The 19648-nt window shown below is 45.6% G+C and overlaps 1 pseudogene; it reads right to left on the bottom strand.

The window, feature by feature from the left end:
- Positions 1-4428: 4428 nt before the first annotated feature.
- The window catches only part of LOC138447963 (aquaporin-5-like), a 176122-nt pseudogene continuing 160902 nt past the window's right edge, over positions 4429-19648 (bottom strand).

The following is a 19648-nucleotide window of genomic DNA, read 5'->3' as shown; positions in this document are numbered from 1 at the left end:
GTAATTCATCTTCCACTCTGACTTTCGGTGAAGAGTTTATTTGCAAACGGGCGGTAGGGAGATTTCAATGTTTTAGGTGGGGAGGGATGTCGAGGGCCGGCTCTCAGTTGGGTGCGTGGCTTGGGTGATGAGTTGATGGGCATGGCCATCCTCAAACATGGGAATGGCAGTCGCCCTGCCCGAACTTGGTGCAGTGATCCGGCATAGCTAGGATCTCTGCCACACGTGTTTAATACACTGAGCTATTGCCTGAGCCATAGCAGCACTCGCATGTATGGATATGAATGCAGACTTTGGTGTTTCACGTGGCAATAGATATATTAGAGTGAATGTACGACCCCTGAAGCATTATAATTAACTGATCCGAATTAAATGTACTTTCCAACAGCAGCCCGGCAGCAGGTACATAGCCCCACCAGCACACCATAAAATGTCCTGGCGTGTTGTATTTATGGTTTAAACTTTAGACTTCCACTTTTCTGCACCCCGTACATTTCAAACTTCCAACCTTGTGCTTGTGGGCTTTCAGTTTCGCAATTAGCAGGTGGGAGACAGCGCATGCCATGACCCTAGGCCTCCGGGAAGCTTGGCCTCCGCAAGCAGAGATGCCTTGCCCGCCCATTGCTGTGTGTGTTTCCCCTCTCGTGGTCTCTTGGTGGGCCACCTATGCAAATGGCAATTCATTCCTTGTGTGACGGACTGTTTTAATAGTGTCAAGGAAGCAGGGGGGGGGGCTGATAAAATGTGAAGCAAATTCTGTATTTTAAAGAATATTCTGTAAGATTGATCAAAGCTACTATCCACATGCTGAAGGAACTGATCAAATGACCCACACATGTTCTTCTATTAGAATGGCTGGACTGTCTCGCTGGGGCAAATACGGAAAGAGATACCGCAAAGACTGGGAGAGGAGCTCAGATTTAAAGGACTGGATCCGGCCCGTCCAGGGTGACCAAACAAAAGCAGCGTGCCGATTCTGCAAGACAGAAGTCCGTGCACACCATGCTGACCTGATGCAGCACAAAAATACAGAGAAGCACAGGAAAAATTGCTTGCCTTTTTCTACAGCCCGACTCACGGACATGGGCATTTCTGCTACCCCCAAACTAGGTGACACGACCCTGCTGAAGACCGAGCTTCAAATGGCCTGTTTTGTTTCATGTCACACCGCAATCCGCTCAGTAGATCATTTGGGGGAGCTGGTTGCAAGCGCATGCAAAAAGGAAATCAAACTGCACCGTACAAAGTGTACAGCCTTAATAAACAGAGTCATTTCACCATGCATGTTTAAAGAACTCATAAAGGACATTGGTAACACTTCATACTCTCTGGTGATTGATGAGAGCACTGACATAACGACATTGAAGCAGCTGTGTGTTGTGGTACGGTACTTCAGTCAGTCTCTCAACAAGATCATTTCAACCTTTCTGGGGCTGGTCACCCTGGAAGGGGAAACCGCAGAAGCCATTGCCAACTCGCTTCTGCAGTTTCTTGGAAACATTGGCCTGAAGTTCAGCAACTGCCTGGGGATTGGAACAGATGGTTGCAGTGTCATGGTTGGGAGGCACAACTCAGTCTACACAAGACTTCGGCAACAGAACGAGCACCTCATCCTCATAAAGTGTGTGTGCCATTCTATTCAGCTGTGCGCAAGCAAAGCAGTTGAACTGCTACCACGCAACTTGGAGTCTCTTGTGGGTAGTACCTACAACTGGTTTTCACGCAGTGCACAGCGGCAAAGGGAGTATGCAAAGATCTATGCTCTCATTAACAATGGGGAGGAGCCGTTGAAGCTTGTGCAGCTGTCAGCCACCCGCTGGCTTTCTATCTATGACTGCTGTGTGCGTGTTTTACAGCAGTGGGATGCACTAAAACTTCATTTCCAGTTGTGCAAGGACAAAGAACGGTGCTATGATGCAGAACTGCTGTATCAAATGTACTGTGACCCGGTGAACAAATTATATGTCACCTTTCTGACCCCAATACTGCAAGAGTTTGTACGGTTAAACAAACTCTTCCAACTGGATTGTGGCAATGCATTTAAAATGTTGGACTCTCTGCAAAGCTTCTACAGGGGAATAATTGTGAGAATTATTATCCCCAAATGTATCCCTCCATCTGATGCAGGCCTGATTGAAATTGATTTGGGAGACAACCGTAATCACTTGCCGACACCTGCAATTTCATTTGGAACAATGTTCAACATTGCACTTGCAGACAATGTCATTTCTAAGGAGCAGGAGCTGACTGTGAAAGGAAGATGCAGAGACTTTCTTTTTGAGGCTGCCAGACAGGTGCAGCAAAGACTCCCCGAAAATGTTGCTGTGTGGAAATCCATGGCAGCATTCTCACCATCTTTGATACTGTCGCAGGTAAAACCCACCCTGTCAGATATATCCATGCTGAAGCTGTTCAGAGGAGATGTGGGGTTGTTGGACAGCCAGTATCGTGCGGTTTCTTTCCAGGACTGGAAAGTAAAAGATGACAGGCAGGCAACTGAGTTCTGGGTGGAAGTTTTCGATTTTACAGATGCCAGTGGGGAGCGGTGCTTCAAAGAACTGGCCTTGTTTGCCCTGTCATTACTTGCAATGCCGCTAAGTAATGCAGACGTTGAGAGAGTGTTCTCACAGATGAACATTGTCAAGTCTAAAACACGGAACCGAATGAGGCAGCAAACACTGAGCAGCATTTTGAACATTCGTTTTGGGCTGCGAAGACTAGCAATTTGCTGTTCGAACTTTGAGCCAAGCACAGAAATGCTGAAACGTTTTAATCAGCATATCTACACAATCGGGGAAGAAAACAACGTGGAGGAGGAAGCAGATGATGGTCTCTTTCACTTCCCCTGACATAGTTATTGGACTGTGCCAAAAACATGAAGCTTTAATAAAGCCTTTTTCGTTGTTGTAACACACTATGTCTATGTCCTTTCTGTAGGTTTATAATTTAGTGTGGTGAATCTGACTTTTGTGACTTATCCGGAGCGTTTTAGGTGTGTGCTTGTTTTTTCAGCTTATCCATATTGGAGTCAGCTTCTTTTGGGCTTGTTTTGAAGGGGCATTCAGCTTATTTTCTCATTCTGACCTGGCAACACTGATCGGAGTGACTCGATTCCTAAAAGTAGACATGAATTGATTGGTGAAATTAATCCAATATCCCTTCAGGCACAGAAGCGGTTGGATCATGCTAGGCACGACGATCCCACCAATAAATCACGCACTTTGGCAGCGAACCACCACAAACAGCCAGTAGCGTACTCGTAACACATTGGCACATGCAATTTAGCGTTTGTAATCGATTTTTTGTATAATGTAAATACATAACATTTTTTGTGTATCCCATTGTGTTGGGCACAGCTTCTGGGTAACTGGGTGCGATCCCGAAAACTATTGTTGCTTCGCATCCCCTCCCACGACCGAAATGTGCATGCAGTGCAGAGCCAAATGCACCTTTGCACCATTTGCCTTTTCAATCCTGCACTGCGAGCACTTTGTCATGAAGTGCATGGAAATGTGTGTACGCTTGTAAAGCTGTTAACAGTTGATGAAAAAGAGCGCCTGGCACACTTAGTTGCAACTGCATAGTCTTTGCGCGTCAAGCCCCGCGTGTTGAGTGCTTAGCGAGTAGCTCTCTGGGTGCAGTGATGGTGTAGAAGTAGTACACATAGCCCCATGACGTGAACATTTCATTACTCATTTAAGTGTTGAGGGGCGAGGTTCTTATTCTTGAAAAGGGGTCGGTTGTGCCAATATTGTTTTGCAGGGGGTTTCCCAGTAGCAGGTGGCCTTAATGAGGACTGCTGGCAGTTTAGGCAAGTGGGGCGCCTGCTTGAGAACGTATTCCAGTGGCTGCACTGCAGGTGAAGAACATGCCCCACAAGGGAGAACGTTCCCCCCAAATACAGATTTAGTGAACGCTTTGCAGAGCATCTCCAATGTTGGTGCAGCCATGCCCTCTGCGCTGGCCACCGCTGCTCATTGCTTTGACCCGTTGGCTGCCATGATGTCCCCGAAACAAAAAAGATACTGGGTTGAACACTTCGAGTACACATCACGTGAAGTTGTCTGAAAGGAAGTGGTGAAATACAAAGCAACATTGTTAGGAATAGCTCTGCACCCTGACCTTTGAAGACATTGTTTCCTGAGCAGAAATACTCATCTTCATATAAGTTTAAAAGACAGTGAATTAATTCTCAGTTAGAGTTGAGTTGCGATCACCAAATTTCTCTTCATTTCCGGTAGGTCTGAAGGGAACCTCAGCCTCAGACCTAAAACGTGTCTTATTCCTGGACAAATGTCACTTGCATGGATGAGACGTCCAATCGTGGATGATCTGGCAAGGAGGCTCCTTAACAGACTGCTTAAGCTACTAATATGCTATGTTATGTTACTGGCCTCCTCTTTCGGGGTCCCTTAGCATTGACACCAATCATGTCTGGGAGCACTCATTCGGAACTTCTATGTTCCCTTTCAGGATTGCACACTTTTGCGCCATAGTCAGCTGGATGGGATACAAAATGTAGTTATACACCAGGGAAGCCAGGATTCCACCAACCAGCGGGCCCACCCAGAAGACCTGCAGAAACAGAAAACATGGGAAGAGCCTATTAGCATTCTTCTTAACCAATTCCACCAATCACCCAAATAACCCACCTCTCCACTTGTACTTTCAACCCTTCTTTGTTGGGAATGGAAATCACCGACCACTCCCCCGGTTTATTCAGCATTTCTTGCTGGCAATCTTGCCCACGAAGCACTCTGATCCCCTCCCACGCCTGCTACAGTGGTTAATGGGCACAACAACATGCAGTGACTTGTGGTCACAGATTCAAACCCCAGCACAGCTGGCACAGCCTTTCATTCTTCTGAGGTTGGGAGCATGACGGCCAGACAGGTGCACAACACAAAACACATATTATTTGATCACCTAGGGACGATTCCAGGTGTGCCTCGTGCTGATTATAATTGCCTTGTGCACAAAGCTTACATCCTTTCATCCAAAACTCCCACGCCTCCACCTGTCCCTCAGATCTGTCAACAGTGTTTCAGAATCACCCTCCTCTGTCTTTGGCAGTGGACTCACTGCTACCATTCATCAGTCGTCCAACTTTCTTTATCCTGTGCATTCTTCCCCCACCGCCATCTCCATTGGTATCCACCGTTCTTTTGCATCAAACTCTTCCAAATATCTGTCATGTACCCGTGCTCCTCGTCAGTGCTACTCTTTCGCATCATTCATGGAACGTGCCCGCCCCCCCCACGGATAGTCTACATCCCCACACTATTCATTGTTGACAGGTAATCCCTGTCCTCGTCTGTCACACTCATCTCACAAGCCTTGTCTACTAAAACCCTTCAGCGATGTATGAAGGTCTTCCAGCCCTTGCCTGTCCACTTCTCCCTTCTCATTCCTCTTGCTCAGCCATCATTCCTCCTCCTCCTCCTCCTCCTCAATATGTTACTTGATGATCATCACACACACATAAACACACACACTCTCTCTTCTTTCTCATTAGTCACTGAATCCCCTCTTTAAAGTCAACTCACCAAAGTGTTGCGTCCCTCAAATTCTGCAACACATCACCCTCCACAGTAACTCCATCTACACCACTGATACTCAGCCCCGTCCCCTCTTTAAATTTTCACCCGGCCCACCATTTCCTTTGTCTCATATTCCTTTTACTCACTGGATTGGAAATGTCTGTGGTCCTTTCTTCCCACCAACGCTTCATTCATTACATTCTCTCTGCATTGTCTCTGCTCCTCACATGTGCTCCAGTTTTTAAAACTAAATCTTTATCTGTCCCACTCACTCTAGTGACTGCTTTCTGTTTCATTTGCTGTATCAATGACAGTCAAAAAAGAAGGTGGTCTGGTAGATGTGAGCTATGGATGTTCTTCCCAATGGGATCTGCAGCACCTACATTGGTTCCAAGGTCAGATCTTGGAGAGCATACTGTTTATTTTCAAAAACATTACTTGATCCAAAGGGGCATAAATCTGCTAAGCAAACGGATACGGGGCTAACTGACAACTGCAATGCTGTGCATACGCTCCCTAGTGATCTGGCCTATCTAATGGGTTGGGTCTTCCAAATGACTAGAGTTAGAGCGCAGTCCGGAGCATGGCACACAGTGAACAGATGTGTTTGTTGTGGATGAGGATTCCTTTACAGGAAGGTTCATTGTTCGAGGCAGAGTAATGCATTGCCAAATTCTGTAAGGTTTGGAATGGGAAGGTCAGAGTATAGAGGAGATTACCCATAAAGTTTAAGGGGAAGAACTCTAATGTGATTATTAGCTTAACTTCATGAGAAAACACAGGCAATGCAGGAAGCATCGCAAGATTTGGAAATAAAAAAATCAGGAGCTACTTACACCAAAGCACCAGACACCCAATAGCCATATTTCTGCCCACTAGCACCTTAGGCGGAGCATGTTCTTAGCGTGTCAGAGAATCAATGTCTATACTTCAGCCTCGTGTACAGGCTGCCAAGGTATGGTGTGATGTTACGTTTCTACTGACCACTGTCAGCTCTCCATTGATACCTAGGTTCCCTGTTACTAAGACTTCCCTACATGATCATCAATGCACCAAACAAAGAATGGACAATGCATTTGGGCTGATGCCTTTATCACGGTCTTTAGAGCCTATCTCATACTTACGTCACATGCTTGAGTGGCTGTTTACATGAGGACATCTTTGTTCTTCTCACACTGAATGATCATGGGATGATTCTGCAGACGTTGATCAAAGCTCTATTTTCCGATAAAAAACAGCCATCTTATGGTCTACTGGACTCCACGAACGCTGCGTCCATGAAAACAGACTGAACCTATGCAATTGCTTTCAGCCTTTCCATGACAGAGGGCCATTTGGCGCGGGTATGAACACCCTCGCTTTTTTGATTTTTCTTAGTATACAATTATGTGGGTAATTCTGTATCTGAAAGAGAGGTTTGCTAATTGGACCCCCTTTCTTCATGCTAAAATTATAGAGTAAAAAGGTGTCTACTGATATGACAGCGGCAGCTCATGGTTCAAAGTTCATTTGTGCATCCCTGACAGCTGCTCAAATAAGTCAATGCAGAATGAGGTAGCAATTTCACTTCTGCACCTCTGATCTAAATTATAATAATGGCCTGGCTAAATTGGTCTGATGGGCAGGTACATCCCTAAATAAAAGCCATGCCTGGTTGTGGCATTGTGACTGATAAGGGTACACAATTATGAGAGCCACAACAATCAGCTATCTCACCAGTGTGAGTCTATCCAATATGTGGCAGGACTGATGCAGCTAGGCTGAGTGGCTCCAAAGCTCCCTTGTGGAAAAATGGATGCTGACTGCTTTTATTCTCTAGGAGGAAGGGACACACCTTCCCTCAGAGCATGGAAACGTACCCATTGAGGTCTCCTGGGAACACTGTTTCAGAGGCAGCACTGACATGACAAAGCCAGCCTCACACAGGTAGGGGAAGGGGACAGGTTGAGAGTAGCCAGAGAAGGAAGGTAGGCCTGAAGAAGGTTCCCAACATCTTTCCTTTGTTAGGGTTCTCTTCCCTTTCCTGTCCACTCCATGTCCGGCATGCAAGGCACTCTGGGTGTGATGTCACAAGGCAAACGGCACTTTCTATAACAATAGGGATTGGACCTGGCCTCTGTGGCATTTTGCCTTAAAAAAAGTGAGTAGCATCCCATCATTCTTTGATTCCTCTTTGGACTCTAGGAACAACAAGAAATGCGGTTTGACCTCTTTTGGGAGTGCAGGAAATTTCAGAGTCCTCTGTTATAGAGCTGAAGTGAGGAGGCATTCAAGGCAGAGGAAAGATCTGTCCCCTTCCCATCACCAGCGAACAATGAGGGTGCACTGTTGTTGGCCAAGGCCTATCATTCTGACAGCTGCACTGGAACCAGGCTTTGTGAAGGAGGTCAACAAACCCCCTTAGTGCCAGCCAAAATCACTGGACTTGAAATGGTGAGCGAGACAGTCTCATCTTGTCATTGAGGCGCTGGAATGGGACTCACAGCAAGCTGGAAGTTCAAGAGCAGCTGTAAGCCTGTTAATCACTTTGTACCATCTTCAAGCCACTTAAAGCGTTCCGATGTTCTTCAAGCTGACACAGTACCCAGGGTGCTGCTTTTGCCACGCCATGAACTTTGAGCTGCTTTGTTGCATTTTCACGTTGTCTCGATGCCATATCGGACCAGTGAAGATCACTGCTGCCTTGACTCCAGTGGCAGCTCACTGTTGTGGAAGCATCCGACTCACCACATTGCATCGCATGCACCGCGTGCATCACACTGCATGGATCCAACATAACCTCGACTTGGCCTGACTTGACCACTGGCAAACTGAATAGATGCCCAATTTGATGCTGTCAATCACCCACGACCAAGAAATATGGTACTGTGAAGAAGACCTGTACCCCAGTTCCACCTTTGGGACCATACTGACTTTTAAGCTTCCTTCTCTTCCTATTTCTTGCATTACCGCCTTGAACACTCATATTTTGCCAACTGAGTGCCTGAGCACCCCTGTTCACCTTCCCAGAGTGTTATTCCACATGATCTTGCATCATATGTTTCCTTACAGGGGGCATGTTTTAGGTTGTATTTGTAGTTACTAATTTGCAGCTTTTTTGTTTAAATAAAAGCCTGTATGTTTTATGGAATCTTGATAGAACATTCCTTTATATTGGACACTTGTATTGCTCTTTGGGTTGCTTCTGCTATCACCTCACACCTCTCTTGAAAATCACTACTCCTCTCTGCAGCTAGCAATGATCACCCCCAGCTATTGTGCAATTGTACCGAGGAGCATACGGGATCCCTAGCGGTGAACTAACATTGCATCTCTCAAGCAGACACATAGAGATGAGTAATGCAGCCACACATTTCATCTAGGCCAACAATTTATCCATAATGGTGCTCAGTGGCTATTAATTAAGGAAGTCTTTACGGTAAATGTACTTTGTTTTCTCAAAGATCACTTCTAAAGGTTAACGCTTATTGCATATTTTAAAGGAGGTTCCTCTTTCTTTTGAATCAATTCTCGGTCTGACCTCAAGTATTTCTAGTGCCTCACACTAAGTGCACTCCTATAGTTGCCCCCTTGTTCTGCAGGCACCTCAGAATAAGTGTTCCCTACATCTCACCCAGAGTCCACCTATTCTATCTGGCCTTTTGGTTCTTCTGTATCAGACTAATTTCTTTCCTGGTCTCACCCGCTTTGCACCCTTTCCTCTGTGTCTGTATCACACATGCCTCACTATGAGAACTTCCTGAGTTTTATACTAAGCACTCCCCTTATCTGACACTCAGGCTGAGTGTGGTGCCAATGTTTTCTGGCTATCTTACTGTCAGTGTACTTGACTCATGCTCCTAATGCCTACTGATCTCTAGTAGAAGATCTTACCCATTGATTTTTGAATCATCTCACAATGACTGCCGGGGAGAAGGACCGGACGGGATTCATGGAGCAACCAGTGAAGTAAATCTAGGGAGAAAAAATATGGAAATATATTAACTTAGCTATATATTTTCCTTTTTTCACTGTGACACTACAAGGGCTGTGCCATGACAGTATCCCTGGCAGAACATTTCCTTTCAGAACACCATTACAGAAGATACCTCTTTCCCCACCCTTGTCAGCTTGGAGCGTTTATTTTCAAAATTGACCCATTTCAGAAAGAATGGGTTAAAAGCAATTTAACTTACAATTCGTTCTGTGGGGTACAATGTGAAAAAATCGAGAGTACAGAGGACCATTTTACAACATGTTTTCATTATGCCTGGGCCCACAATAAACATCAGCATTGGCATTGTAAGATACTTTCATGGTGCATTTGCCCAAAAGATATACCAGCATTGCTGCTGTAAAGCACATTTCATGATTCCTATGGTCACAATGTACGCTTGCAAAACCTTTAAAACACCTTTACATGATGCCGGTATCCAGAATATATGTTTTCTAATGTTATTTGTATTTTATACTATGTAAATCACCACCATATTGTTCTTAAAGCACTGAGAGCTTGTCTGTTTGTGCGTAATTTGTGACCCTGACTATAGTGTTAACCAGACCATGGTCTGTGGGATGAAAATAATAACAGATAAAAGAAGCGGGAAAAGATGGGGAACAAGTTCAACAGGTTGAGTCACAATGACATGGTGAGATATATAAGAGGGTAACAGTTGTTGCAGGGTTTTATGTAACATTGTGAGCATTTAAAATATGCCAGCATTGCCGCTATAAAACATGTATGGTGTTGCCTATGCCCACAAGATATGCCACCATTACCGCGTTAACATATTTTCATAATGCTTGTACATACCCACAATCTATGCCAGTGTTGCTCTGTAAAACAGCCAACACCACAAATGACATTACAGACAATAGTGTGCATAACAAATGCACATGTGTTAATATTGTCGTTATTCTAAGTGCTGTGCTCTCAAAACGTGCAATACCACTGTAAAGCACATATTTGGGGTGCTTGTGCTAACAAAATCAGCCAGCAGAGTGACTGTAAAGTACATTTTCATGATGTCTGTGCCCACAATATATATTGCCAGAGTAACATATTTTGATGATGCCTGTGTCCGCCATATTTTCCAGCATAGCCATGTAAAATTAATTTTCTTGGTGCTTGTGCCCAAAATCTGTGTTAGTAAATGTTCATGCAGAAAGTTCCACACCATTAAGACAGCCTTGCCACAGTCACACGCACATACGCAAGTACTCAGATGGACACACACACACATACCGTACAGTTGCCTAACTCACCCGGTCCCTCTGCTCTTCTGTAAGAATACCTGGGCAGGAACATGGAAGCACTGGAAGAACCGGAAGCCTAACCCTTCTGACTCCAAGACGTGCATACATTATGTATGCCCAGGGCTAGAAAAATTGAATGCCCCTAATCTTTCAGTAAGCCTTGCCTTAAGGAGGCAGCACAAGAGCACCCCTTTCCATTCAGTAATCTAGAAAGCATTCCGGATGAACCTGCCTGTCTGGGCCAGCTGTATAACTCAAACTTGCACGGACCACTAAGCATGTACGACAGCTCTGCATTCCAGCCTTCTGATGTTTTGTGGGCCTGCAAATGGTAGTTCCTCCATAATCAGTGGGATAGTTAACAAGGCAGTACCAATCCCCCCCCCGTTATGAGCACTATACCCATGTACCCCACACAAAAAGCAAGAACTATATACTGAATGACAAAACAACTACTAAGCACATACACAAGTACTCTTAAGCAATGTCTTTAGTGCAAAACAACAGGACTAACACAATGTAGTAACATTATGAATGAGAATAGAAGTGTGACTTAATCAGCAAACAATGCAAACATTGTGAATCGCTAACAGTGGTTCTAACACAATATGCAAGACAAATGAACCTTTAGTGAAGTCAGCGTACACAAAAATAACACCAAAACAGAGGATGTGCTTAAAAGAAGTAAATTCCACAAATATATACAATATCAAAGTTTCATACCAGCAGATCACCCAGGGATGTAACTGCCTGCATCAGGTCTGGGGGAGGTGGGAGTCTATGTGCCAGCTTCATGGCTGCATGCATTTGGGCCCCTCTGGTATTTGGGGTTAAGGTTTCTAGAAGAGCACCATAACGCATCAAGACGAGGGTAGTGGCATTTGCTAGCTTAAGTCTATTATGCGTGGAAAGAGGACTTGGTTCTTCTGTGCCACTTGTGGTGTTCCCCCTTTAGGAGAGTCACAGGGAAGGAGACCGATTTTTCCTGCCTGTGCTATCATGGCCAGAGTCTGTGTATACCCTTTTGTCAGTGGCTGGCACATACTGTTTAAGTGATTCCCCCAACTCCTCCTGTGAATTGGGATCAAGGACAAGAAGATCAGGTGAATCAGTTCAGCTGAGTGCTATTTCTCATCTCCCATTTGTTCAACGAGAGCACCGCAGGCAGACAGCTCTAAGAGTTGAATCAGGGAGGCAGGGCCACTAGGCTATTGGAGGAGCAGAAATGCAGACCAGGAAGAACAGCTAGGGAGATAGGAACAGCTAGTGGCTGTGGTTGTTACATGTGCTGGTCGAACCATTCAATCCAGGAGGTGAGGTTACTGGGAACTCCTGGTTGCATGGACCATTCAGAAGGGTAAAATCCCTATGAGGAACCTTCAGTAGAGAAATGACACAGTGCGTTACATGGGATTACCAGTTACAGCGTCTATGGTAGTACCTTCTTGAATGCAGGGCCCATCACTATTGGGTCATCAGAGTATCTGCAAGAAACCCACAGAGCATAGGAGAACTAGGAGACTATTGTGGGAAAGAAGAGCGGCAAGGGCACACATGTAGGAGCTGCTTTCTATAAACCTAACTGACATCGCACAGAGGACTCAAGCTGTTAAAATGGCCTGCAAAGTCACAAATTACACAGAGGTTCTGGATCCAGTTCAAATCAGACTCAATGACGGAAATAGACAAAGTGGAAGGCAAAACCCAACTTTATTATCATCAAAATAAAGCAGGGGCAGCATACAGGCATTGAATCCTTGGAGCTCTAACTGGTTACATAAAAACAATGATTTACATATTCAAAATGTGTCATAACTGACATCATACTGTAATCTCAGTTACCAAAGCCTACAGGGGATGGGGATTAATTGATAGTGGTGATTACATATACATTTTCTAGCAGTTATATTTTTAATTGGGTAGCGTTGGCTGATGGCTCCTCCTGCGACCACCTGTTAATTGATAAAGGTAAAAAGATATCCTCTCTGCAATATATAAAGGGCTGGCACCTTGCTTCATGGGCAGCATAATATTGGAGATTTTCATTGGTTGGCTTCTTACTAACCAACCTTGGACAACTGACAGGTCATCAAGACATGAGTCATACAGGAGTAGGGAGAGCGAAGTCCACGGACTGCTTTCCTTTCAATTAAAGAAGATACCATCCCTCATTTCTAGGCCATGAGCCAAGGTGATCTGTTTGTATTTAGCCTTGTGTGGTGTCTCATATCTGGGGATACATGTACGGAGTAAGGCAGGTAACCTACCTGTGTTTGCTTCTAATGAATAGACAATGTTCTTCAATTATGGGTCAAGTGTGATGAGACCATGTTTGGAATTTTATCATCCTTCATTTATTGGGGATCTAGCTAATATTGATGTGAGTGTTATGTTTTCTCTTGCCACTGGGGACACTCTTCAGTTATTCTTCATGGAGTCTTTTGGCTTATGGTTGTCCTGCACCTAGCTTACAAAAGCTGGTTGTACTCTTATAAAACTTGTATTAATGTGGGAGTACACTTCTTGCGTCCTGGGAATTGCTATTTCATGCTTTCACTGCAACATTCTGACGCTCCCTTAATTTGCGATAACTTTGGCTGTGGTCGGCCAGGTCCTCCTTGAGCTGTGCATGTATCTGTATTTTTGTGATTTCAGCATTTTGAGTTTGCGTGAAGCCTTGAGCCCTTTCGTTTAATTGGAAGCATGGTGTGGCTTCAATTTTGGAAAAGATTGCTGCCCATTACTGTTGCGTTTCTATGTTAGTGAGTTATTTTTTGCATTTCATTCATGTTGCATTCAGTATATACATTGCTTATGTCAGTATTATTCATGTCTTATGGATGCTATGTTAATATTCTTCATGTGTAAATGCATATGTTACCTAGTGTAAACGTTCTTCATGTTGAGTGCACTTTTGCTTCATGTCTAATGTATGCACGTGTATTGTCACAACATTAGATTGGTTGCTTGTGCCATCTTCAGCTTAGATCATGTCCATCTCCTGCAGTACATACCTGGGATAAGAGCGGTATGGTTGTCTTAGTAAGTAACATTCCTCACCTGTGCAGTTTTGAGCTGGCGGAGGGACAGAAGCTATGGGTGACATATTCATTTGCCTCTCAACAAAACAATGCCACCTTAAAGGTTTTACGAAGAGCATGGCCTTAGTGTGGATACAGTGGGATTATGAAAAGATGAGAAAGCACTTATAGCTTAAATGAAAGCCATGTAAAAGAAAGTAGATGTGCTTAGCAAGCTAGCCGCACGGGTTGGAACTAGAATGTGAGATGAGAATGTGGAATGTGTTGAGTGGACAATGCAGAGTGTGAGATGAGAGTGTTTGAGAGACTAGAAGGAGTGGATGTGGATCTGTGTGTGTCTGGTGGGGCAATACATGTAATGAACCTGAGAAAATAAAAAATGTTCACACTTTGTTCGTGGTGGTGTATCCCTTCAATAGGCTGTGACGGGAAGCCCCACCAGTCCCCCGGGTCTGATGGTGCCGTACTGAAGTAGCGCCATTGACACCGGACTGCGTCCTGCAGAAGGCTACGGACTCGTAGGACTCTGCCACATGGTCCTTCTGTAGTGTATTTACATCCCTGGTTTTGCCTCTTTTTTTAGCCCGGCCATCCCGATGCAATGCCATTGCAGGCATGAAATCCAGGTTCGAGCACAGCCGTTGCTCCATAGCATGAACAAGGCACCCTGCTCCGTACAGCGGCATGCCTGTCACGCAGAGGTATCCCACTCCATTGTCGTCTAGCAATGAGTAAACAAGGGATCACATGACAGTTCTATGCATCTCCAGTAATGGAGAGAGAGGTACCTGGCAAAGTGCAGCAAGTCAAAGGGTTGCCACAGCAATACAACACAAAGGAAGAACTTACAAAGAAATTAAATGAACCAGAAGAGAAGCCTGCAATTTCTTCACAATCTATCAATTTTACCAAAAAGGGGAGACAGTTTCAATAGAAAATATATATAATACATATATGTAAAATTCAACAATTGTGCAAATGTCTGTACCAATAGCCAGCATAGAATCTGGAGACATTAGGGAAGATTGCGACCCAATCGCAGCAATGCTGCAAAACATATCTCTGCCAGTTATTTGACTTCCAAATCTGGGAAAAGCCCTTATACCATGGAAACTTTGGAAGAAATCTTTTAAACATTATGCTGCTGCTGTGTGTGGCACTAACTATGGGGTGGCGAGAATAACATCCATTCTTATGCACTGTCTTGCACCCATGGCAAAGGGAAATCTGATGACCTATCTGACCTCTTAACTGAAGAATCGGTGGATTTAAATTAATTTGAGAAGCGCATTGCCAAAATGCACTATGAAACTAACTAGTGTTATATTGGAACGATACAAAATTTGGAAGAGAATTCAAAGAGAATTCAAAGAGTAGATGAGTCAGTAGAACAATTAATCACTTCTCTTAGAGGCCAAGCAAGAATGTGCAACTTTGGGAATCAGACGGATGAAATGCTGAGAGACCAATTCATGCTTGTGTGCAGAGACAGTAATATAAAAGAGGAATCTTGATCTAAAGGAGAACCTCCTTTAGATAAAGTGCTGCGGATAGTGAAGGAGGTTGAACATACCAATAAGCGTGTAAATTCACTGGAAAAGAAAGTCTTACAGCACAAATCAGCTGAAGAAAAGAGTGGTAAAAGAAATTAAATGGTAACTGCTATTTCCACAAATGGCAAAACCACAGGTGCTGCCAAAGTAAGGGTAGGAAACCAACCTAATACACATTTATGAGGAAAAACTACAAAGTTCTTGCAATAAAGGTGTTATAGGTGTGACTCTATGGCTCATTTCACAAACAGTCCCACTTGCCCGATCATGGGACACTACAGGAGGAGGAGGATAGCCAGGCCCCACATTTTTTTAGCCAGGCCCAGCCTTTTTGGGATGCCTGATGACCAGGTCTATAGCAGGTATAGGTTTCCACCTCATGTCATCCTAGACTTGGTCACTGAGTGGGAAGATGACCCCACATCACCCACCATGTGCTCCCAAGCACTGAGCCCCTTGGAAAGGTGCTCAATGTCCTGCATTTTTTGGCCACTCGGTCATTTCAGCGGACAACTGCCATAGTTGGCGGCGTCTCACAGGCCACGCAGTCATGCTGCCTACACCAGGTGTTGGCAATCATGACCTCACACCCCTCAGTCCGCAGGCACATATACATGCCCAGAACACCCGCAGAAAGGCAGGCCATGGTCCAGGACTTTTACAGGGTGGCTCTCTTCCCCAAAGTGCTTGGTGCTATTGATTGCACCGATGTGGCCTTACGTCCACCTAGGGCCACTGACCACATCTATCGCAACCACAAACACTGGCATTCCATGAACATGCAGGTTGTATGTGATGCCAAGGGAATCATCACCTGTCTATGCAAACTATCCCGGGTCCACTCATGACAGTTTCATATTCAGAATGTCAGCCATACACCGGGACCTGGAAGCTGGGAGGCATTGCAACGCATGGCTCATTGGTGAGTACAAATGCCTGTGCACATGCATGCATGTCACACACAGACAAATACACAAACCCAACTAATAACAACCATTATCACCTCCCCATGGGACAGTACCTACCCTCTGAGCACCTACATGATGACGCCAATACGAAACCCCACCACACCACCCTTGGTAAGATACAACACAGTCCATTTTGCAACCCGGGGCATAGTGGAGCTCACATTCAGAGTGCTCAAGTCACGTTTCCGCTCCCATGACCGCTCTGGTGGGCAGCCACTATATGCGCCCCCAGTAGTGTGCAGGATTATTGTGGCAGCATGTGTCCTGCACAACGTTGCAACCCGGCGGGGCATACCGGTGGACATGGTGGTGCCCCCACATCCCCAAACACACGCATGCCCGCTGCGCATGGGAGAGGAAAGGGCACGTGGCGAGGCAGCCCGTACCCAGCTTGTGGCTACTTTTTTCACCTAAACTCCCCCCCTGCGGAGTGCACACAGACCTGGCACATTCCAGGTGACAATCGATGATGACAAAGGGACAGTCAACTGTCACAACCGTATCACTCTGAGAATGTGTCATTGGAATAGCAGCATTGTGTGCATCCCTAGCCACTTAAACAAACACAATCCCATGTGACCAAAAGGCACAAGTGCAAGCTACAGATTCCACCCCCCATGCAAAATATCACATCCAAAAGCTGGTATGTCACGTAAACCTCCCCCAACCCCATGTCACCCACCCCACACACATTGCCATGTCATGCAATGTGAAAACTACAGTAAAAATATCAACACACATGACACAACTGTCACAAAGTGCACTGTCACAAATAGAAACAGGCCACTGAACAATCCCCTCAGACACGGACTCTGAAGAAAAGGGAGAGCAAAAATATCCACTGTGTACCAAAAGTACGTAAATGCATGCCAACAAAGGTGTGAACACCAAAACCTCGAACCTACGGTGGCATGCTTTTCAGGGAATGCCAAAGAAGAAAAGAAAATGCAGGTGCTGCGGGGTTGTCACCCGCAACGCCCCGCTCACTACACAACACATGGCTCTTGGTCTTCACGGCCCGACCTGAGTGAGAGATACGTCGTCGTCATCATCCCCTGGTTGTACATCAGGAGGTGCATGTGGTACAGGGGCGTGACAACGCATAGCATAGCCCCAGCAAGCCCCTCGACGGCAGAAAGCATGCAGGCCTGGTGAGCCTGGTTCTGCAGGAATATGGCACGGAGGTCGCCATGCAGCACCTCTCGTGTAACACAGAGTTCCTCCTGCAAGGACCCACGTGTAACGCAGAGCTCTACCAGTGAGGCCTCACGTGACAGACAGACCTCCTCCCGGCTTGCATGGAGTTCAGCCGAGATGGTGTGTTCCAGCCGCTCCGTCCTCTGTTCTACCCGTGTCCCCTGGCTCATAATGGGTGCAGCCAGAGTACTTCAGAGGGAGGTGTTATCTCCCCTCAGGGCTTCCCTGTGGGCCTGTCCCTCAGCAGCAATAGCTGAGCGAAGAGCCACCAGTTCAGCCCGTCGGGCCCTGTTGGAGGCCGATGTGCCCAGCCTGAGTGAGCGGAACGTGGACTGCGTTGCCTGCTGCTGGAGCTCCACCTGCCTATCAGGGGGGAGAATTGAATCAACCACACGTTCCATGCCTTGAGCCAACAACTCAATCGCTTCCCCCTGTTGCTGAGCAATGGCATACATTGCATTCTCCCACCCAATGTTCCCCCGTGGCGCATGGCCACCGCGTTGATGGACACCACACTTGTTGGGCCCAAGGAGACGTGGTCCTTGCTGTGCTGGCACTGCTAGTGGCATATAAACAGGGGGTGGTCCTGTCCTCACAAATTATAGAATGCAATAACTTCTTGCAGTGATAATTTTCACCTTCCTAATACAACAGTTGACTAATACATGTCGCTGGGGGAAGAACCAACCAACTACTGGGATTGGTCTACCTACACCTTTTTATTATTTTGGATAAATATGTAGCTTTTCATTGATTTTTTCATAAATGTTAAAACCAACATGATTTTTTGCATATTGAACATAAAAATAGTGACAATATGTTAACTGCAGTCGGTGAGAATACAGTCAACTACAAACAAAAAGCAGGCAAAAACCATATCTGTTTGGTGTGCCTATATACATATTAAAACAGCTAGAGATCAAAGCAAAATATTACTTCATATTAGTCTCAACCTCTTAGTTCCTGTTTTGTATAGTATCACATTCGTATCTGCTTTCTTTAATCCAAACAGTATGAGCCACTAAGACTTGAAGAGTAAAGTCTATTTGCACCTAGTGCTAAAGGTATGACCTAGAGAGACTGGTCAGACCAGAAAGGTAAAGTCTATTTGCGCCTCGCGCTTGTGGAATGACTAGGAGGGGCTGGTCAAAGACCAAGAGAGACTGGTCGACGTCTATGAAAAAGTAGAGAAAATTTGGTGTGATCCTTGGACGTGGTCCTGGAAACTCTACCACGTGGATCACTGACGTTTCGGTTTCTATGAGTCACAACCTTCTTCTGGGGCCATGTATATGCAGGTCTCCTTTTCCATAGAGCAGTAAAGGAATGCTGCTCAATGTGTTTCTTTGTCTTTCTTTTTGGATAGTAGCAGCAGTAATTTGGGTCTGGTGTGCTGCTTGTGTCTTCCTCCCTTCGGTTGGTCAAGTGGCACAGCGAGTAGAGCACTTGCTTTGACATCAGTGCAGAGCCTGCTGACGCAGGTTCGAATCCTGGCAGGGCCAAACTCAGCATTTCTTCCTTCCAATGTCTATAAATGAGCACCACACACCGTGGGTAATAATAAGCAGCGCTCAGATACCTGAGGGTTCGTAGCGCTATGTAAATGCCAAATTATTATTATTATTATTCCTGTGTTGCAGCAATGGCGAGGGCAGTAACAAGCAAGGCATGCCTCTAATTATAGCCCTTGCACGCATTGCGGTACAAAGGCTCTGTGTGACACCATTTAGACCAATCCCGTAGTTGGTTGGTTCTTCCCCCAGCGACATGTATTAGTCAACTGTTGTTCTGGGTGATTAGGAAGAGGAAAATTATCACTGCAAGAAGTTATTGCATTCTATAATTTGTGAGGACAGGACCACCCCCTGTTTATATACCTATTTTCCAGCCCACCTTGTCCTGTCCAATCCAGGGCTGTCCCTTATGTTACTAGGCACTGCCTGTGGCTGCAGGACTGCATTCCTCCATCGATCTGCTGCCCCAGGAACAGAAGCAACTGCTGTGGAGCATGAACCTGCACCCGTAACCACCACAGGCGGACATTCCAACACTGACTGGCCACTTGAGGGCTCAACTCCCACTGCAGGTGTGGCAGACAGAACAGCGTCGACTGC

The sequence above is a fragment of the Ambystoma mexicanum genome, chromosome 3q (genome assembly GCF_040938575.1).
Source record: "Ambystoma mexicanum isolate Mex_15411 chromosome 3q, UKY_AmexF1_1, whole genome shotgun sequence".
Taxonomy (NCBI): domain Eukaryota; kingdom Metazoa; phylum Chordata; class Amphibia; order Caudata; family Ambystomatidae; genus Ambystoma; species Ambystoma mexicanum.
The sequence above is the reverse complement of the archived record's forward strand: the minus strand, read 5'-3'. Positions and strand labels throughout refer to the sequence as shown.